The following is a 23,218-nucleotide window of genomic DNA, read 5'->3' as shown; positions in this document are numbered from 1 at the left end:
AGATCATTTATACGGACAGGTTCCCATGTATCTTCCTTGATGACCCTAGGGTTTTTGGAACCAACTACTTTCTCTGTTGTTACAACTGGAAAGGCAGGTAGAACTGTAGGTAGAGCTTTGTGGGAATTGTCCCGGAGGGATTTACCCATAGATTTAGTTAAAATTTGCCTTTCTACCTCTTGCTCTTCTTCCTCAGAATTTAGAAATTTTTTAATCTTTTTAATTTTATTTACCATTGTCTTCTTTAATGTTTGAATCTCTTGTCCAGAATTATGTTCTAAAGCCTTTATTGAGGATTCTAAAGTATGAAGTTTGTCCATTAGAGATAACGTCTCATCTTTGGACATAATTTTTATAGCATATACTGTGCCTTTTTGTATAGATAATCTTTTTGTCAATCTGTCATAAGCTTTAGACAAAATCCGATTGTCACATGCAGCAGTTTTGATTTTCTCAGTTAATGTTTCAGTTCCTACTGAAAGGGACTGAAGCTTACGATCCAAATCAGCTGTTCCTTCTTCCATAGTAATGAATTTCTCCTTAATATCAGCCGTTAATGTTTCAGTTCCTACTGAAAGGGACTGAAGCTTACGATCCAAATCAGCTGTTCCTTCTTCCATAGTAATGAATTTTTCCTTAACATCAGCCTGTACCTCTTCTAAATTTTGTTTAGTTTGTCGGGTTGTGTTAAACGAAGATCTGTTCTCTGCCTGGAGAACTTTAAACTGATTTTTGAGAAGATTGTTGTCATTCTCAATTGTTTTTAAGCGTTCAACCTCGTCTCGTAAAGACTTTATCATATTTTTATTATCAAACCATGCAGTACCAAGGAAAACTACGAATCCCAGAAAGATCCATATCTGTGGGCTGACAGACACTTCTTGTAAAATCTCCCACATGGTACAACTGAAAAGGCTGTTAAAGTCTTGAATGGTAATGTTTTTAGACATTTTTCTTATTTATAAAAGAAAATTATGTACCTGTAATGAAGTTTTCCTGCCAGTGGTGGCTAAAGAAATGCACCTGAGTCCACGTGGTCTAAGCCAGAGCCGGTCTGAAACAATTAACTCAAAACAAAAATTATTGTACTGCCTGTTAAGGGAAGGGGTTGGCGGCTTTTGCTTCAAAACCGCAGGTGCTTTCCTTAAATCAGGCAGTGAGGGTTTGGAAGAAGCAGGGAGCTATTAACTGCTCTGTGGGGGGTCGCTGCTCTGCAACCTTAGTGGCCTGGAGTGGGGGAAGGGAAAGCGAGCAGGGAGCGCGCTGTAAATCGCCTTCCTGAACTCCGGTAACTAGCTGGGAAAGGTGGAGCTTGCGCCCCCCCTGTGCCGGGTCGGGGGCAAAATAGCCCCACGTTGGGCGCCAAAATGTGGTGGCTCAAATGAATGCAGACAGATTATATAGATATATACAGCTTTAATAAGGAAATAGACTTACAGGACCACAGGTTCCCGCGGAGCACAGCGGAGCAAAAGAAGAAAAAGGGGCTGCTGGGATCACGCCCAGCAGATTTATCCGTAAACATTAGCCCGAGGCGAACACGCCCCCAATGGGTGGGGCTATATCCCTACAGCATGTAGAGCATATACATGCAGAGAAAACATTCACACACAGGCATACATGTAAAAATAAATGTGAGTGTCACAAACTAACTTAATGCTACAAGGCAGACGAGAAAACTCATCTACTTTTACTATTAAATAATATCTCCAGTTTTTTCTCAGGCTATCTCAGAATTTAGCATACTACATTTACTTCAAATACCAAGGTTGCTGATTTTATTTTTTCTAATAATATCAAATTTCCTCAATACCCTAGAGTTAAAGCTTGATTATAAATATCCAACCGTATAAAAAGGTACAAGAAAAGGGAAGGGAATGGTGAAAAATGTATAGCTCAATAAAAACAAGAAAAAAAGAAAAAAAGAGGTACAGTTATCGTAACTGCTTCCTCTTTTTTAACGTTAGTCAGTTTGTAGACTAGTTTCAATGATATTTTTCAGTGTGAATTACAATAAAGAGTAGTACAGGTCTGAGTCATCAGAACTTCGGTAATGCTGTAGCATTTCAAAATATTTAACTATCGACCAGGAGTCCCTGTGTAGGTGCTGAGAAGTTCCATCTGGACGGCTGAGTGTGTGCTATCCTGGGGCAGACTGTCCCGGTAGAGAGCACAAACGACCCTCCCCCAGCTCCTGCTGCAGGGCTTTCTTACCTACACACGCAGCCCCACCCCCACCCCCAAGCCTGCCTTGTCTGCAAGGTCCTTAGCTGTGGAACAGCTTCCTGCCCTTTCACTAAGGCTACCAACCCAGAGCAGTGAATGCCTGACTAGAGGGCAGGCCTCAAGGTCCCCGCCAGGGAACGCGGGCCCCCGCTGCTGGGGCTGCAGTGTCTGCTGCACTCTCCTGGACCTGCTTTGCCTGCGCCCTACTTCCCTTGGTCCCTGGCTCATTGGGGCTACCAGGAGTCCCTGTGTAGGTGCTGAGAAGTTCCATCTGGACGGTGAGTGTGTGCTATCCGGGGGCGGACTGTCCCGGTAGAGAGCACAAACCCCCCTACACTAAGGCTACCCAACCAGAGCAGTGAGTGCCTGCCTAGCGGGCAGGCCTCAGCAACCCCCGAAAGGGAGCGCAGGCACCCCCAGCTTGTACTGCAGTGTCACCTGTGTTCTACTCGACCCCACCCTATCCCCTGCATTTGCCCTTCTTTCCGCGGGTCATTGGAATACCAGGCATCCCTGTTTTGGTGTTGAGGAGTTCATCTGGAACGGAATGGTTCCTGCCCCTACACTGAGGAGATACACCCAGAGAGTTAGTCACAGCAAAGAGTGGTCCAAGACACCAGGCGTCTCCTGGCTCCATTTGAAGGAAGAGATGGGCAGGCACCAAGGCAAGAATTCCCCCAACAAATTGAAAGGCAACGTGACATCACCAGAATCCAGGAATCCCGAAATAAGTAGTGTACACCCTAATCCAGAAGATTTAGAAGAATTCGACTCAAAAGTGAATTATATGAAAATAATAGAGGACCTTAAACAAGAGGTGAAAAATTGCCATAATCAATTAGAGATTACAAACAAAAAGGTAGAGGAAATGAATAAATCTCTCAAAGATACCCAAGAAAACCAAGAGAAACAAGAAAAAATAATCAAACAGGTAAGGGAAACGGTTCAAGACTTGAAGAATGAAGTAGAAGTAATAAAGAAAATACAAACCGAGGGAAGGATGGAGATGGAAAATTCGGATAAACGAACAGGAACTACAGAGACAAGTACCACCAACAGATTACAAGAGATAGAAGAAAGAATCTCAGACACTGAAGATACCATAGAGAAAATAAACACTCTCATCAAAGAAAACAGCATAACCAACAAATTCTCAACACAAAACATTCAGGAAATCTGGGACAAAATAAAAAGACCAAACCTAATAATAATGGGGATAGAAGAAGGAGAAGAAGTACAGCTCAATGGTCCAGAAAATATATTTAATAAAATTATAGAAGAAAACTTTCCCAACCTTAAGAAAGATATTCCTTTGAAAGTCCAAGAAGCATACAGAACACCAAATCGACAGTAATAAAAAAAAAATCTCCTCGTCATATAATAATCAAAAAACAAAACATACAAAATAAAGAAAGAATATTAAGAGCTGCAAAGGAAAAAGGTCAAGTTACCTATAAAGGTAAACCTATCAGACTTACACCTGATTTCTCTATGGAAACCATGAAAGCCAGAAGGTCCTGGATAGATGTACTGCAGAAACTACGAGACCATGGATGCGAGCCCAGACTACTATACCCAGCCAATCTTTCGTTCACTATAAATGGAGAAAACAAAATTTTCCAGGATAAAAACAAATTTAAAAAATACGTAGCCACAAATCCAGCCTTACAGAAAGTAATAGAAGGAAAATCACAAACCAAGGAGCCAAACAATGCCCACAATAACTCAGACATCTAATGACCCTTCACTGCACAACTTGAAGAAGGGAAACACACAAACTCTACTACCAAAAGAAAGAAAGGAAAAATGACCGGAGTTAACAACCACTGGTCATTAATATCACTTAATATCAATGGACTCAACTCACCTATAAAGAGGCACAGGCTAAGAGATTGGATACGAAAACAGGATCCAACATTCTGCTGCTTACAAGAAACACACCTCAACCACAAAGACAGACATCTACTCAGAGTAAAGGGCTGGGAAAAGGTTTATCAAGCAAACAGACCTAAGAAACAGGCAGATGTGGCCATACTAATTTCTAAGAAAGTTGACTTCAAACTAAAATCAACCAAAAGAGATGGAGAGGGACATTTTTTACTCATAACAGGAACAATTCACCAGGATGAAGTCTAATATAAAAGCACCCACTTATGTAAAAGAAACATTACTAAAATTCAAGGCAGTCATCAAACCACACACAATAACCGTAGGAGATTTCAACACTCCTCTCTCACCAATGGACAGGTCAATCAGACAGAAACCTAACAGAGAAATAAGAGGATCAAGGGAGGTAATGAATCAAATGGACTTAACAAACATCTATAGAACTTTCCACTCAAATAAGAAAAAATATACCTTCTTCTCTGCAGCTCATGGAACCTTCTCAAAAATAGACCACATACTCGGTAACAAAGCAAACTTACACAGCTACAAAAAAATATCGGTAACCACCTGTGTCTTATCAGATCACCAAGGATAAAAGTTAGAATTCACCAACAATGCTATCCCCAGAAAGCCTATGAACTCATGGAAACTGGACAGTCAACTACTGAACCACACCTGGATCAAGGAAGAAATAAAGAAAGAAATTAAAGTCTTTCTTGAATTCAATGAAAACGAAGACTCAACATACTCAAACCTATGGGACACTATGAAAGCAGTGCTAAGAGGAAAGTTCATAGCATTAAGTGCCCATTTAAAGAAAACGGAGAAAGCACACATTGGAAAATTAATAGCCCACCTGAAAGCTTTAGAAAAAAAAGAAGCAGTCTCACCTAGGAGAAGTAGAAGACTGGAAATAATCAAACTGAGGGCTGAAATCAACAAAATAGAAACACAGAAAACAATCCAAAGAATCAATGAATCAAAAAGCTGGTTCTTGGAGAAAATCAATAAGATTGATAAACCCCTATCCAAACTAATCAAACGGCGGAGAGAGAATACGCAAATTAACAAAATCAGAAACGAAAAGGGAGACATAACCTCAGAAACAGAGGAAATTCAGAGAATCATTAGATCTTACTACAAAAACCTGTATGCCACAAAATTGGAAAATGTAAAAGAAATGGACACTTTTTTAGATAAGTACCATATACCAAAGTTAAACCAGGACCAGGTGAACAATCTAAATAGACCTGTTAGTCGCAAAGAATTAGAAGTTGTTATAAAAAGCCTCCCCACCAAAAAAAGCCCAGGTCCAGACGGCGTCAATGCAGAATTCTACCAGAACTTCCAAGAAGACCTAATACCTATACTCCTTAATGTATTTCACAATATAGAAACAGAGAAGTCATTGCCAAATTCCTTTTATGAAGCTGCAGTTACACTGATACCAAAACCACACAAAGACACAACCAAGAAAGAACTACAGGCCAATCCACTCATGAACATCGACGCAAAAATACTCAATAAAATACTGGCAAACCGAATCCAAGAACACATTAGAAAAATTATCCATTATGATCAAGTAGGCTTCATCCCAGAGATGCAGGGCTGGTTCAACATATGAAAATCTATCAATGTAATCCATCATATAAATAAACTGAGAGAAAAAAACCATATGTTCATTTCATTAGATGCTGAAAAAGCATTTGACAAAATTCAACATCCCTTTATGATAAAGGTCTTAGAGAGATTAGGAATACAAGGGTCGTACCTAAGTATAATAAAAGCTATTCATAGCAAGCCGTCAGCTAACATCAAATTGAATGGAGAGAAACTCAAAGCTATTCCACTAAAATAAGGAACAAAACAAGGTTGGCCACTCTCTCCATACCTATTTAATATAGTGCTTGAAATTCTAGCAATAGCAATAAAGCAACATAAAGGGATCAAAGGCATTCAAATTGGAAAGGAAGAAATTAAACTTTCATTATTTGAAGATGATATGATAGTGTACATAATGGACCCCAAAAACTACACCAAAGAACTCCTTCAGCTGATAAACACCTTTAGTAGCGTTGCAGGATACAAGATCAATTCCAAAAAATCAGTTGCCCTCCTATACACAAAGGATAAGGAAGCAGAGATGGAAATCAGAGAAGCATCACCCTTCACGATAGCCACAAATAGCATAAAATATCTTCGGGTAAGTCTAACCAAGGAAGTGAAGGATCTATTTGACAAGAACTTTAAGTCTATGAAGAAAGAAATTGAGGAGGATACCAAAAAATGGAAGGATCTTCCTTGCTCTTGGATTGGGAGGATCAACATAGTAAAAATGGCAATTCTACCAAGGGCAATTTATAGATTCAATGCAATCCCCATTAAAATCCCATCAAAATTCTTCACAGATCTTGAGAGGACAATAATCAACTTTATATGGAGAAACAAAAAACCCAGGATAGCCAAAACAATCTTATATAATAAAGGATCGTCTGGAGGCATTACCATCCCTGACCTCAAACTCTATTACAGAGCCTCAGTATTGAAAACAGCTTGGTATTGGCATAAAAACAGAGAAGTCGATCAATGGAACCGAGTAGAAGACCCTGATTTTAACTCACAAACATATGAGCACCTAATTTTTGATAAAGGAGCTAAAAGTATTCAATGGAAAAAAGAGAGCATCTTCAACAAATGGTGCTGGCAGAACTGGTTGTCAACCTGTACAAGAATGAAAATAGATCCATATCTATCACCATACACAAAACTCATGTCCAAATGGATTAAAGACCTCAATATTAGTCTGAACACACTGAACCTGATAGAAGAAAAAGTGGGAAGTACTCTACAACATATGGGTACAAGAGATCACTTCCTACGTTTATCCCCAGCAGCACAGACATTAAGGACAACATTGAATTGAAACGGAGAAGCTTCTGTAAAGCAAAGGACACTCTCACTAAGACAAAAAGGCAACCCACTGACTGGGTGAAGATCTTCACCAACCCTGCAAAAGACACAGATCTGATCTCCAAAATATATAAAGAACTCAAGAAACTATACTTTAAAATGCTAATTAAACCAATTAAAAATGGGGCACTGAACTGAACAGAGAATTCTCAACAGAAGAAATTCAAATGGCCAAAAGACACTTAAGGTCATGCTCAACCTCCTTAGCGATAAGGGAAATGCAAATTAAAACAACTTTGAGATACCATCATACACCTGTCAGAATGGCTAAAATCAAAAACACCAATGATAGCCTTTGCTAGAGAGGTTGTGGAGAAAGGGGCACACTCATCCATTGCTGGTGGGAATGCAAACTTGTGCAACCACTTTGGCAATCAGTGTGGCGATTTCTCAGGAAATTTGGGATCAACCTACCCCAAGATCCAGTAATTCCACTATTGGGAATATACCCAAGAGATGCCCCATCAAATGACAAAAGTATCTGTTCAACTATGTTCATAGCAGCATTGTTTGTAATAGCCAAAACCTGGAAACAACCTAGATGCCCTTCAATGGAGGAATGGATGAAGAAAGTGTGGAATATATACATATTAGAGTACTACTCAGCGGTAAAAAACAATGACTTCTCGAATTTTGCGTACAAATAGATGGAAATAGAAAACACTATCCTGAGTGAGGTATCCCAGACCCAAAAAGAGGAACATGGGATGTACTCACTCATAATCGGTTTCTAGCCATAAAAAAAGGACATTGAGCATATAATTTGTGATCCTAGAGAAGCTAAATAAGAAAGTGAACCCAAAGAAAATCGTATAGTCATTCGCCTGGAGAGGGGAAGTAGACAAGATTGCAGGGCAAAACGTGGGAACTTGCGCTTGAGGTGGCTTGGGGCAAAGGGGAAATGGGATGAGAAACATGAGAAGGGGAGGATGGGAGGAGCTCGGGGGATTGGGATGGTTGGGATATAGGAAGGGTGGATACGGGAGCAGCGAAATATATATCCTAACTAAGGGAGCCATCTTAGGGTTGGCAAGAGACTTGATTCTAGAGGGGTTCGCAGGTGTCCAGGGAGATGTCCCCAGCTGGTACCTTGGGCAACTGAGGAGAGGAAACCTGAAATGACCCTATCCTATACTGATGAATGACTTTTTTTTTCTCTTTTTTATTCTTTTTTAATTAAAATTTCCAACTGCTCCCCGTTTCCCATTTCCCTCCCCCTCCTCCCACATATTGCCCCCTCCCCCCGCTCCCCTCCCCCTATCCCCACTCCACTTCTCCTCCCCCTAGTCCACTCCCCCTCCCTCTCGATACTGAAGAGCAGTCCAAATTCCCTGCCCTACAGAAAGACCAAGGTCCTTTCACTTCTATCTAGGTCCAGGAAGGTGAGCATCCAAACAGGCTGAGCTCCCTCAAAGCCAGTTCATTTGTTATGATCGAAACCTAGTGCCGTTGTCCTTGGCTTCTCGTCAGCTTTCATTGTCCGCCATGTTCAGAGAGTCCAGTTTCAAGCCATGCTTATTCAGTCCCAGTCCAGCTGGCCTTGGAGAGCTCCCAATAGATCAATTCCACTGTCACAGTGGGTGGGTGCACGCCTCGTGGTCCTGATTTCCTTCCTCATGTTCTCCCTCCTTCTGCTCCTCATTTGGACCTTAAGAGCTCAGACCGTTGCTCCAAATTGGGTCTCTGTCTCTCTCTCGATCCATCGCCATCTGAAAGTTCCTGTGCCATTCTCCTTGGCCTCTCGTCAGCTCTCATTGTCCGCCACATTCAGAGACTCCGGTTTTATCCCATGTTTTTTCAGTAGCAGTCCAGCTGGCTTTGGTGAGCTCCCAATAGATCGGCCCCACTGTCTCAGTGGTTGGGTGCACCCCTCATGGTCCTGACTTCCTTGTTCATGTTCTCTCTCCTTCTTCTCCACATTATAACCTTGGGAGCTCAGTCCAGTGCTCCAGTGTGGGTCTCTGTCTCTATCTCCATCCATCGCTAGATGAAGGTTCTATGGCGATATGCAAGATATTCATCAGTATGATTATAGGATAGGTTCATTTCAGGTTCCCTATCTTCAGGTGCCCCAATGAACTAACTGGGGACATTGCCTTGGGCATCTGGTAGCCATTGTAAGTTCAAGTCTCTTGCCAACCCTTAGGTGGCTCCCTTAACTAAGGTATGAGTTTCCCTGCTCCCCAATCCAACCTTCCTTTATCTCCAATCACCCCGATTCCCTCAGTTCCCCTCATCCTCTCGTTCACACTTTTCTCTCCCCATCACCCCTCATCCCCCTCCCACCCCACCCCCAAGATTCCAATTTTTTGTCCATCAATCTTGTCTATTTCCCATAGCTGGGAGGATATCTATATGTTTTTCCTTGGGTTTACCCTCTTGTTTAGGTTCTTTAGGATCACAAATTATAGACTCAGTGGCGCCTATCCATGGCTAGAAACCAATTATGAGTGAGTACATCACATGATCTTCTTTTTGGGTCTGGGTTACCTCACTCAGGATCGTATTTTCTATTTCCATCCATTTGCATACAAAATTCGAGAAGTCATTGTTTTTTACCGCAGAGTAGTACTCTAATGTGTATATATTCCACACTTTCTTCATCCATTCTTCCATTGAAGGGCATCTAGGTTGCTTCCAGGTTCTGGCTATTACAAATAATGCTGCTATGAACATAGTTTGACAAATGCTTTTGTCATATGATAGGGCATCTCTTGGGTATATTCCCAAGAGTGGTATTGCTGGGTCCAGGGGTAGGTTGATCTCAATTTTTCTGAGAAACCACCACACTGATTTCCAAAAGTGGTTGCACAAGTTTGCAGTCCCACCAGCAAAGGGTACCCCTTTCTCCACAACCTCTCCAGCAAAGTCTATCCTTGGTGTTTTTGATTTTAGCCATTCTGACAGGTGTAAGATGATATCTCAAAGTTGTTTTGATTTGCATTTCTCTGATCGCTAAGGAGGTTGAGCATGACCTTAAGTATCTTTTGGCCATTTTAACTTCTTCTGTTGAGAATTCTCTGTTCAGTTCAGTGCCCCATTTTTAATTGGGTTAATTATCATTTTAAAGTCTAGTTTCTTGAGTTCTTTATATATTTTGGAGATCAGACCTTTGTCTGTTGCGGGGTTGGTGAAGATCTTCTCCCACTCAGTAGGCTGCCTTTTTGTCTTAGTGAGAGTGTCCTTTGCTTTACAGAAGCTTCTCAGTTTCAGGAGGTCCCATTTATTCAATGTTGCCCTTAATGTCTGTGCTGCTGGGGTTATACATAGGAAGCGATCTCCTGTGCCCATATGTTGTAGGGTACTTCCCATTTTCTCTTCTATCAGGTTCAGTGTGTTCAGATTGATATTGAGGTCTTTGATCCATTTGGACTTGAGTTTTGTGCATGGTGATAGATATGGGTCTATTTTCATTCTTCTACAGGTTGACATCCAATTGTGCCAGCACCATTTGTTGAAGATGCTTTCTTTCTTCCATTGTATACTTTTAGCTCCTTTATCGAAAATCAGTTGTTCATAGGTTTGTGGGTTAAAATCCGTGTCTTCTATACGATTCCATTGGTCGACTTCTCTGTTTTTATGCAAGTACCACGTTGTTTTCATTACTGTAGCTCTGTAATAGAGTTTGAAGTCAGGGATGGTAATGCCTCCAGAAGTTCCTTTATTGTATAAGATTGTTTTGGCTATCCTGGGTTTTTTGTTTCTCCATATAAAGTTGATTATTGTCCTTTCAAGATCTGTGAAGAATTTTGATGGGATTTTAATGGGGATTGCATTGAATCTATAAACTGCCCTTGGTAGAATTGCCATTTTTACTATGTTGATCCTCCCAATCCAAGAGCAAGGGAGATCCTTCCATTTTCTGGTATCCTCTTCAATTTCTTTGTTCAATGCCTTAAAGTTCTTGTCAAATAGATCTTTCACTTCCTTGGTTAGAGTTACCCCAAGACATGTTATTCTTTTTGTGGCTATCGTGAAAGGTGATGATTCTCTTATTTCCCTCTCTGCTTCCATATCCTTTGTGTATAAGAGGGCGACTGATTTTTTAGAGTTGATCTTGTATCCTGCCACATTACTAAAGGCGTTTATCAGCTGTAGGAGTTCTTTGGTGGAGTTTTTGGGGTCGCTCATGGACACTATCATATCATCTGCAAATAATGCAAGTTTAACTTCTTCCTTTCCAATTTGAATCCCCTTTATCCCCTTATGTTGTCTTATTGCTATTGCTAAAACTTCGAGAACTATATTGAAGAGGTATGGAGAGAGTGGACAGCCTTGGCGTGTTCCTGATTTTAGTAGGATGGCTTTAAGTTTCTCTCCATTTAATTTGATATTAGCTGTCGGCTTGCTGTATATAGCTTTAATTAAATTTAGGTATGACCCTTGTATCCCTAATCTCTCCAAGACTTTTATCATAAAGGGATGTTGAATTTTGTCAAATGCTTTTTCAGCGTCTAATGAAACGATCATATGGTTTTTTTCTTTCAGTTTATTTATATGATGGATTACATTGATAGATTTGCGTATGTTAAACCAGCCCTGCATCTCTGGTATGAAGCCTACTTGATCATAATGGATAATTTTTCTAATGTGTTCTTGGATTCGGTTTGCCAGAATTTCTTTGAGTATTTTTGCGTCGATGTTCATGAGTGAGATTGGCCTGTAATTTTCTTTCTTGGTTGGGTCTTTGTGTGGTTTTGGTATCAGAGTTACTGTAGCTTCATAAAAGGAATTTGGCAATGACTCTTCTGTTTCTATATTGTGAAATACATTAAGGAGTATAGGTATTAGGTCTTCTTGGAAGTTCTGGTAGAATTCTGCATTGAAACCATCTGGTCCTGGACTATTTTTGGAAGGGAGGTTTTTGATAACAGCTTCTAATTCTTCATGGCTAACATGTCTATTTAGGTTGTTCACCTGGTCCTGGTTTAACTTTGGTATATGGTACTTATCTAAAAATGTGTCCATTTCTTTTACATTTTCCAGTTTTGTGGCATACAGGCTTTTGTAGTAAGATCTAATGATTGTCTGAATTTCCTCTGTGTCTGTGGTTATGTCCCCCTTTTCATTTCTGATCTTATTAATTTGCAAATTCTCTCTCTGCCGTTTGATTAGTTTGGATAGGGGTTTATCAATCTTGTTGATTTTCTCCAGGAACCAGCTTTTTGATTCATTGATTCTTTGGATTGTTTTCTGTGTTTCTATTTTGTTGATTTCAGCCCTCAGTTTGATTATTTCCAGTCTTCTACCCCTTCTAGGTGAGTCTGCTTCTTTTTTTTCTAGAGCTTTCAGGTGGGCTGTTAAGTCTCCAATGTGTGCTTTCTCTGTTTTCTTTAAGTGGGCAGTTAGTGCTATGAACTTTCCTCTCAGGACTGCTTTCATAGTGTCCCATAGGTTTAAGTATGTTGTTTCTTTATTTTCATTGTCTTCAAGGAAGACTTTAATTTCTTTCATTATTACTTCCTTAATCCAGGTATGGTTCAGTAGTTGACTATTCAGTTTCCATGGGTTTGTAGGCTTTCTGGGGGTAGCATTGTTGCTGAATTCTAGCTTTAATCCATGGTGATCTGATAAGATACAAGTGGTTATTAATATTTTTTTGTAACTGTGGATGTTTGTTTTGTACTGAGTATGTGGACGATTTTTGAGAAGGTTCCATGAGCTGCAGAGAAGAAGGCATATTCTTTCCTATTTGGGTGGAATATTCTATAGATGTCTGTTAAGTCCATTTGATTCATTACCTCCATTAATTCTCTTATTTCTCTGTTAGGTTTCTGTCTAATTGACCTGTCCATTGGTGAGAGAGGAGTATTAAAGTCTCCTACTATTACTGTGTGCGGTTTGATGGCTGCCTTGCGTTTTAACAATGTTTCATTTACGTACGTGGGTGCTTTTATATTAGGGGCATAGATATTCAGGATTGAGACTTCCTCCTGATGAATTGTTCCTGTTATGAGTAGAAAATGTCCCTCTCCATCTCTTCTGATTGATTTAAGTTTGAAGTCAACTTTGTTAGAAATTAGTATGGCCACACCTGCTTGTTTCTTAGGTCCATTTACTTGATAAGCCTTATCCCAATCCTTTACTCTGAGTAGGTGCCTGTCTTTGTGGTTGAGGTGTGTTTCTTGTAAACAGCAGAATGTTGGATCCTGTTTTCGTATCCAATCTCTTAATCTGTGCCTTTTTATAGGTGAGTTGAGTCCATTGACATTAAGTGATATTAATGACCAGTGGTTGTTAACTCCGGTCACTTTTTAGTAGTAGATTTTGTGTGTTTCCCTTCTTTGAGTTGCGCTGGTAAAGGGTCTCTAGATGTCTGAGTTATTGTGGTCATTGTTGGACTCCTTGATTAGTGATTTTCCTTCTATTACTTTCTGTAAGGCTGGATTTGTGGCTACGTATTGTTTAAATTTGTTTTTATCCTGGAAAATTTTGTTTTCTCCATTTATAGTGAACGAAAGCTTGACTGGGTATAGTAGTCTGGGCTTGCATCCATGTTCTCTTAGTTTCTGCAGTACATCTATCCAGGACCTTCTGGCTTTCATGGTTTCCATAGAGAAGTCAGGTGTAAGTCTGATAGGTTTACCTTTATAAGTAACTTGGCCTTTTTCCTTTGCTGCTCTTAGTATTCTTTCTTTATTCTGTATGCTTTGTGTTTTGATTATTATATGGCGAGAGGATGTTTTTTTTTTTTTTTGATCCAGCCTATTCGGTGTTCTGTATGCTTCTTGAACCTTCATAGGTATATCTTTCTTTAGGTTGGGAAAGTTTTCTTCTATAATTTTATTAAATATATTTTCTGGACCGTTGAGTGGCGCTTCTTCTCCTTCTTCTATTCCTATTATTCTTAGCTTTGGTCTTTTTATTGTGTCCCATATTTCCTGAATGTTTTGTGATGAGAATTTGTTGGCCTTGCTGTTTTCTTTGATCAGCGTGTTTATTTTCTCTATGGTATCTTCAGAATCTGAGATTCTTTCTTCTATCTCTTGTATTCTGTTGGTTATGCTTGCTTCTGTAGTCTCTATTCGTTTACCTAGATTTTCCCTGTCCAGCTGGCCTTATGTTTGTGTTTTCTTCTTTGCCTCCCTTACAGTTTTTAAGTCTTGAACTGTTTTCATTATCTGTTTGATTGTTTTTCCTTGGTTTACTAGAGTGTCATTCACTGATTTACTCAATTCTTCAAACTTTCTGTTATACTTCTCATCCATTTCTATAAGAGCATTTTGTACATGCTGTTTAAGGGCGTCAATCACTTTCATAAAGTCAATTTTATCTACTTCTTCATGATTAAGGTGTTCATGTCCTCCTGTTGTGAGGTCGCTGGGTTCTGGTGGTTTCATATAGTTTTTCAGATTGTTGGGTGAATTCTTGCATTGGCGCCTGCCCATCTCTTTCTCTGAATGCTCCCCTATGGATCTTCTTTTACCGGATCAGGTCTCCTTGCCTACTGATGTACCTTCCCAGTGATGGCACTCTGCAGTGATAGCTCTCCAGGTGCTCCAGTGATGTCTCTCCTGGTACCAATATCAGATCTCCGTGCCCAAAGACGGCTCTCCTGGTACCCAGATTAGCTCTCCCACTGATGGCTCTCCTGGTGCCAAGATCAAATCTCCCTGCAGGTTGGGTAGTTCGTAAACAAAGACCCTACCTTGCTTGTTGCAGGCAGGCCAGTGAAACAAAGGAAGTCTCGTCTGCCTACTTGCCCTGAGGATTTGCCCCCAGCACCAGACAGACTGCGCTGGATGGTGTTATGTGTCCAAAGAGGAAAGGGGGCAGAAGGAAGAAGGGTTCTGGATGCAAGCTGGGTGGGACAAGAATAGAGAGGCAGTATGCGGGGTGTAGAGCCCCTGCAGGGAGCCCAGGGAGAATAGGGTGGGGGATGAGGAACTTCAGAGTTCCCTGTCCAGGGCTGCTTCCGCTGCTGGTCACAAACTCACCCCACTGCTGTCTCTCCTGGTGCCGAGATCAGATCTCTGTGCAGGTTGGGTAGTTCGTCACTGATGAATGTCTTACATATCACCTTAGAACCTTCATCTGGCGATGGATTGAGGTAGAGACAGAGACTCATTTTGGAGCAACAGTCTGAGCTCTTAAGGTCCAAATGAGGAGCAGAAGGAGGGCGAACATGAGCAAGGAAATCAGGACCACGAGGGATGCACCCACCCACTGTGACAGTGGATCTGATGTATTGGGAGCCCACCAAGGTCAGCTGGTCTGGGACTGAATAAGCATGGGTTGAAACTGGACTCTCTGAGCATGGCGGACAAACAAGGCTGATGAGAAGCCAAGGACAATGGCACTAGGTTTCAATCCTAATACATGAACTGGCTTTGTGGGAGCTTTGCCTGTTTAGATGCTCACCTTCCTGGACGTAGATAGAAGACCTTCGTCTTCCCGGAGGGCAGAGAATTTGGACTGCTCTTCAGTATCGAAAGGGAGGGGGAATGGTGTGGGGGGCGGAGAAGAGGAGCGGGGATGGGGGAGGGGAGTGAGGGGAGGGGGTAATATTTGGGAGGAGGTGAGGGAAATGGGAAACGGGGAGCAGGTGGAAATATTAATTAAAAAAATAAAAATAAATAAATAAATAAAAACAAACAAAAAAACAACAACAAAAAAAGATTCTGTAAGTTACCTTTGTGTTGCTATGATGAAATCCCTGGCAGGAACAATTCCAGCAGAAGGTCTGTTCAGCGTGGCTGGCAGTGACAGGGTGCAGTCCATCATTAAGCTGTGACTGCGAGAGGCTGAAGCAGCTGGTCACATTGCTTGCGTCTGCACTTAGGAGGCGAGAGAAATGCATGCAGCCCAGGACCCCACCCCCACCCACTACTCTAACTTAGCTACTTCTTCACAGGTGTGTCTGCAGGGTTGGGGTGATTTTAGATCCCATCAAGTTGACAACCAAGATCAGCCACTGCAAGAGGAGTTCCCAACATCCTCTTCCCAGGGCAATGAGTTCCTGGGCCTGGGGGCAGGGTGGCTCCGTAGTACAGCACTTGCCCAGCACAAATGAAAACCTCTTTGCTCTCTGACTCCTGACTCTTGGCCCCTGCAGGACAGTCTGGTGGACTTGGTGCTGCTGCTGCAGCTGTCCCGGGGAGAGAAGCACAGGCTGGAGCTGCAGGAGTCGGAGCTGAGGGCCCAGGGCCCCGCCCACCTGCTGCTACTGCAGCAGCTTCGCTGGGAGCGGACTCACCTGGCTGGAGAAGGCAGCAGAGGAGGCAGCAGCGAGGACCCGAGCAGCGAAGAGGAGGACGACCAGGAGGTTGGACAGCAACACTACCAGGTACTGTGCCCACCATCGGGGCGCCTCTGAGCATCCTTCTGCCCAAAGAACAAGCGGTAAAGGCACTTGCTGCCGACCCCAGGTCAGTTCCCAGGGGTGCAGGTCTAAGTATTAAAAATGGGGGCGGGGGAGTGGATGGAACGGTGGCTCAGTAGCTAGGGCTGCTTTTGCGGAGGACCCAGGCTGGAGTTCAGCACTCACACGGTGTTCACAACCGTCTGTAACTCTAGATCCAGAGGGTCCAACCTGTTCTGGACTTTGGGTACATGCTATACAGACATAGGCTTGTAAACACCCGTACACAGAAAATGAAAATCAATGAAACTTTTAAAATAACAACAAATAAATAGAAATCAGGAGAGAGGGACTACTGAAAATCTTGGGGTGCCTCAGCAGAGCTGGGAATCAGGGTCCCTTTGTGCGTTCTTAGTTCCATTAAAAAAGTAATTTAAGAATGTAGCTAAAAGAAACTCAATTTATTAGAATTTGAAAGGAAAACCCCAGGGCAGGCAAGCTCCCTGAAGGGAGGAGGGGGGTGGTCCAAGGAGCGTTAGTCCTTGGTGAGGAATCTGCTTCACTTAGGTTCTTAAAGTGCAGTGAGGTTCTGACAGAATCCAAAGGAAAGGAAAACATCCTGAGTCATCCTCACAAGGGGGAGCCCCAGACCTCATGGAGATGCTGGCACATGTGTCCCATCCTCTTCACTTGGGCCCACACAGTGGGAAGAGGATGCTACCCATGAGTTGTCTTCTGACCGCCACATGCACACTGTGGCACATGTATGCAGGCACATACAACATTAGTAAATAAATACAGTAAATAGTGTAATAATAAAAATCAATCTGGCCAGGAGTGGTGGCACACGCCTTTAATCCAAGCCTGTTTTTATGCCAGTACCACGCTGTTTTCATTACTGTAGCTCTGTAATAGAGTTTGAAGTCAGGGATGGTAATGCCTCCAGAAGTTCCTTTATTATATAAGATTGTTTTGGCTATCCTGGGTTTTTTGTTTCTCCATATAAAGTTGATTATTGTCCTTTCAAGATCTGTGAAGAATTTTGATGGGATTTTAATGGGGATTGCATTGAATCTATAGATTGCCCTTGGTAGAATTGCCATTTTTACTATGTTGATCCTCCCAATCCAGGAGCAAGGGAGATCCTTCCATTTTCTGGTATCCTCTTCAATTTCTTTGTTCAATGCCTTAAAGTTCTTGTCAAATAGATCTTTCACTTCCTTGGTTAGAGTTACCCCAAGACATGTTATTCTTTTTGTGGCTATCGTGAAAGGTGATGATTCTCTTATTTCCCTCTCTGCTTCCATATCCTTTGTGTATAAGAGGGCGACTGATTTTTTGGAGTTGATCTTGTATCCTGCCACATTACTAAAGGCGTTTATCAGCTGTAGGAGTTCTTTGGTGGAGTTTTTGGGGTCGCTCATGTACACTATCATATCATCTGCAAATAATGCAAGTTTAACTTCTTCCTTTCCAATTTGAATCCCCTTTATCCCCTTATGTTGTCTTATTGCTATTGCTAAAACTTCGAGAACTATATTGAAGAGGTATGGAGAGAGTGGACAGCCTTGGCGTGTTCCTGATTTTAGTAGGATGGCTTTAAGTTTCTCTCCATTTAATTTGATATTAGCTGTCGGCTTGCTGTATATAGCTTTAATTAAATTTAGGTATGACCCTTGTATCCCTAATCTCTCCAAGACTTTTATCATAAAGGGATGTTGAATTTTGTCAAATGCTTTTTCAGCGTCTAATGAAACGATCATATGGTTTTTTTCTTTCAGTTTATTTATATGATGGATTACATTGATAGATTTGCGTATGTTAAACCAGCCCTGCATCTCTGGTATGAAGCCTACTTGATCATAATGGATAATTTTTCTAATGTGTTCTTGGATTCGGTTTGCCAGAATTTCTTTGAGTATTTTTGCGTCGATGTTCATGAGTGAGATTGGCCTGTAATTTTCTTTCTTGGTTGGGTCTTTGTGTGGTTTTGGTATCAGAGTTACTGTAGCTTCATAAAAGGAATTTGGCAATGACTCTTCTGTTTCTATATTGTGAAATACCTTAAGGAGTATAGGTATTAGGTCTTCTTGGAAGTTCTGGTAGAATTCTGCATTGAAACCATCTGGTCCTGGACTTTTTTTGGAAGGGAAATGGGAAACGGGGAGCAGGTGGAAATTTTAAGTAAAAAAGAATAAAAAAAAAAAAATCCAAGCCTGTTGTAATAAGAGCGGCAGGGCTAGGTCCCCGGCACCCGGCCGCCCGCATGGCTTATGCCCCAAAATAATTACACGGAAACTGTATTCTTTTAATCACTGCCTGGCCCATTAGTTCCAGCCTCTTATTGGCTAGCTCTTACATATTGATCTAACCCATTTCTAATATTCTGTGTAGTACCACGAGCTGGCTTACCAGGAAAGATCTTAACCTGCGTCTGTCTGGAATGGGAGAATCATGGCGACTCCTGACTCAGCTTCTTTCTCCCAGCATTCTGTCTGTTTACTCCACCCACCTAAGGGCTGGCCTATAAATGGGCCAAGGCAGTTTCTTTATTAAATGAAAGTAAATCCTCCATGATTTCCCCTTTTTTTGTTTAAACAAAAAGAAAGGCTTTAACTTTAACATAGTAAAATTACATATAACAAAATGGTTATCAAGTAAAAATTACAGTTACAATATTTATATCTATTTTATCTCTTATCATAACTAAGGAAAACTATAACTATCTATCCATTCTTCAACTCCATCAAAGACTCCAGAAGGATATAATATTACCTAAGTAAACAAGAAATCCAAAACTCTAGAAATGACAGACATCTCATTGCCTGGACAGTCACCCAAAGTTCCTCTGTACCGTTGGTGCATCCATCTTCGGCCTACAGGCCCATAGTATCCAGCAGACATTTTCATCAAGCAGGAAATTCCAAAGACAGTTCAGTCACTTTTTGCTGTGTCCTGCAGAATGTCTTGCAGACTCTTTTATGAGTCAGGAACCCCGAAAGACCATCTCACCTTTAGGCAAGTTCAGCAGTCCTCTTTCTGCGGGTTCTTTGTGTCCAGTTTATGCAACAGTCCAGGCAAGAACAGTTTCATGCCCAAATGGCTATCAAACTCCATAAGGAGCCTCTTCAATGCCCATCATCCTCTTGAAGTAGATTGGTGCTGCCAGGAACAGACGTGTCTCATTGTCATGAAAAGCCCTAAGTCATTAAAACATTAAATGCCATGTTCTGTAGTCTTTGAAAGATATGAAGAATGCCTAATTGAAATGTATCTCTATATATCTAGAAAATCTAACTAACGTGACTACAAGCTTATTATTTATGATTATCCATCAACAACCTATATTTCCTAATTATACATTACATTTTTACAATCACAATACCTTAATCAAGATCATAAATACATATACATATAACAAAATTGACCTTAAAATCCATACCAATGCAAATTATTCATACCTATATCATTTCCCCCTTTAAATGTAAAGGAACATTTATAAACAATATTTGGGAATATGGGCGCAGTTTTTTCTCTCCAAACTGCTTCCTTCTGAATGGGGGCGCTGTTATTTAGGTCTTTCATGGTATAACCTGTGTGCCAGGGTCATCTCGGTTGGCAGTTGTGTGAAGTAATTTTTTGAGGGTGTTCACAGTAACCTTTCAGGAGGGCGTGGTCTATCATACCATATTGGGATAGAAGAAATCCACAGGGTCGCATCCTCTGTGAAAACAAAAGAAGACCCTCTCCAAAGCATCATATCCTTAGACCCATATTCTGAAATCATAATGCCCTTATATCCATTCTGGTTTAGCTTGGCAGCCCATATAATGAAATGTCTCTCTGCACTTAGCTCCTTCACAGTCAAAAATTTTAAAGAAAACACAATAATACAAAAATCCAGACTCTCTGTGAATTCTCCATTTTTACGTGGCTTATTTTTCTTTATTTCTTTTAATCTGTAACTATCTGTACTCTGTCTCTTTAAAGACTTTACCCTTTTTTTAATACATTAACTCTATTCTTTATATATATATTTTTCTCTCTCTCTCAAGCCTACGTACATTCATCCAACAGTGTCTGAATCAGTTCTATTGTGAATCTGTAATTTTTTTACTATCCAGGAGCACTTTGTTTTGTGCTTTTAAATCGCTAAGCGCTTAAGAATCTAAGCTGTGACATTCCTAGGTCAAAAACAGGTACTGCTTGCTTGCCCCGCCCAGTCCAACATGGCGGAGCCGCTCGTGCCTCTGATTCTTGCACATTGCACCAGTAGCATGGTGGAGCTGCTTGTGCCTCTGAGCCGCAGCACAAAATGACTTCCTTTTAGGCACACAGTGAGTCTAGTTGCCATCAAACAAATCATAGCACTTTACTCCAAATGCTCCGTTTAAAAGCTCTGTCTCCCGCAGGAGCCAGACAGAGATCGCAATGGCGGCATAGCCCAGAAAGCCGGCATTTTAAAACAGCGAGTTTTTTCCTGCTGCTGAGTCAGGACAATTTCTTTGCGGCACGCAACCCACAAACAGCAAAAAACTGTCTTGAATTCTCTCTCTCTCCGTTTTAAGCCCTCTCAGGTTTTACGTGGAGTTCATTAGCATGTTGGGTGCCACTCTGTTGTAATAAGAGCGGCAGGGCTAGGTCCCCGGCACCCGGCCGCCCGCATGGCTAATGCCCCAAAATAATTACACGGAAACTGTATTCTTTTAATCACTGCCTGGCCCATTAGTTCCAGCCTCTTATTGGCTAGCTCTTACATATTGATCTAACCCATTTCTAATATTCTGTGTAGTACCACGAGCTGGCTTACCAGGAAAGATCTTAACCTGCGTCTGTCTGGAATGGGAGAATCATGGCGACTCCTGACTCAGCTTCTTTCTCCCAGCATTCTGTCTGTTTACTCCACCCACCTAAGGGCTGGCCTATAAATGGGCCAAGGCAGTTTCTTTATTAAATGAAAATAACTCCTCCATCACTAGCCTTTGGGAGGCAGAGGCAGGCGGGTCTCCATGAGTTCAAGGCCAGCCTGGTCTGCAAATCCAGTTCTAGAACAGCCAGGGCAACACAGAGAAACACTGACTTAAAGAGAACAAAACAAAGCCCTGACTGGGAGCAGGGCACCTTCGATGTCCAGCCTGGGCTAAACACAGCATACACATTGTCTCTTCTCTCCTCTCCACTTCCCTTAGGGCCCTCCTGCCCTCCCTGGTGGTCAGATGGGCAGAGCATGGGATTCTGAGACCTTATCCCAGGAACTGTCGGCATCCCTCGCCCGGTATGTGTCAGGGGTAAGCGGGCGTGTCGGGAGGAGAGCGAGAGGGTTGGGAGTGACTGGGGTGGTCTCTATCACCCTTGCAGGACAGCGGGCCTTCGGGCACAGCTGCGATCCCTGCGGCAGCAGCTGGAACAGGTGGCTCAGAAGGGCCGGACCAGATGTGCTCAAAGTGCAGAGCTGAACTGAGAGCTGTACAAGGCTCACAGGTGGGTCTCAGAAGCAACCCCTCTTCTCAGAAAGGCAGCAGCAAGCCCACAGCCTCTGCCTTTAGTTTAGACAGGCCTGTGAATCATAGCCAGGAATCTCCCCTCCCCCGGCAGCTCCCTGGTCTTGGCCTTCAGAGGAGCCCACCAGAAGCAGGAAGAACAGCGCCGGAAGTTGGAGCAGCAGATTGCTCAGATGCAGGCCCAGCAGGCAGAGGAGCTGACGATGCTGGCAGCCACCGCCAGAGTCCTGGAGAAGCCCAGGACTCCACAGCCAGGCCAGACTTTCCTGTAGGACCCAGACCAAACTTGCATGTAACATGCAGCTGTGGCAGGCATGTCATAGAATGTCTTGTCATGGGCTGCAGAGATGGCTCAGCGGTTCTTGCAGAGGACCTGGGTTCAGTTCCCACTCTCCACAGCCAGTACCTGTAATGTCAAGGAGGAGGATCTGTCGCCCTCTTCTGAACGCTACAGGCTCTACAGTAATGCACACATACACACTGTTAATGAGTAAAGCGACCTGTTGTGACATCATACCATCTGTCCTTTGTCCCTGTGGCCAGACCACCTTCCGAGTAGGTGCTGAGTTTCCCAAAGGAGGACAGAGATGGGAAGCGTTCAGGTTAAAGGTGTTCCCAGGTGTGCTGGGGAAGAGGACTCCCAGACTGCTTTGGGACTGCATTTAGAGGATGAAAAGGGTGGAATGGTTGCTCATAAGTAGCTCATGTGCTTGAAGCCCTCAGAGTTGCCTCTGCCTGCCCATCCCACCAGCACTGGGTTCTGTCCGCAGCACCGCACAAAGGGAAGTCTGCCCCTGCCTGTAATGCCGGGACTCGGGTTCACGGCTTTCCTCGATTACAGCCCGGACTACGTGAGACAGCATCTAATTGCAGCGCGCAACTACGCCAGCAGAGAAGACGAACACAACAGGATTCTTCTTGGAACGTACTTTATTGGAGCGCAGAAGACTGAAGATAAGATGGAGGAGAAAAGACCCCGAGCCCGACCTTGCGGGGAATATATACAGTGCCTGGTCCGCCTATGATGTGTCATTGCTTGATTGGCTCGGCCCACACTGAGGCGATCGCGTGAGCAAGAAGTGTGAGCAATTGATAGGTGGAATTCAAACCACTTTTGGGCCAGAGGCGAGCGTGCGCAGAAGTTGTTTACTAACTAGGGACAACTAGCAAATGGCGACAATGGGCTTAGTGCCAGACCCTGAGAACACGACAGTGCCATGGCACGCTACATCTCCCCGTTTTTTGTTTTAAAGCAGAACACCCGATCTAGTGGGGAATTTCATGATTTTCCTCACGATCAAGGGTGCAAGAGTACCCTAGTCCAACATTCTCT

The 23,218-nt window shown here is 42.5% G+C and overlaps 1 pseudogene; it reads left to right on the top strand.

Annotated features, from left to right (window-relative positions):
- Positions 1-22,341, top strand: part of LOC130863126 (harmonin-binding protein USHBP1-like) — a 120,230-nt pseudogene extending 97,889 nt beyond the window's left edge.
- The last annotated feature ends 877 nt before the right edge of the window (positions 22,342-23,218 follow it).

Source organism: Chionomys nivalis, chromosome 20 (genome assembly GCF_950005125.1).
Source record: "Chionomys nivalis chromosome 20, mChiNiv1.1, whole genome shotgun sequence".
Lineage (NCBI taxonomy): Eukaryota > Metazoa > Chordata > Mammalia > Rodentia > Cricetidae > Chionomys > Chionomys nivalis.
Note: the sequence above shows the minus strand (reverse complement) of the source record. Positions and strands in the feature narration are given on the sequence as shown.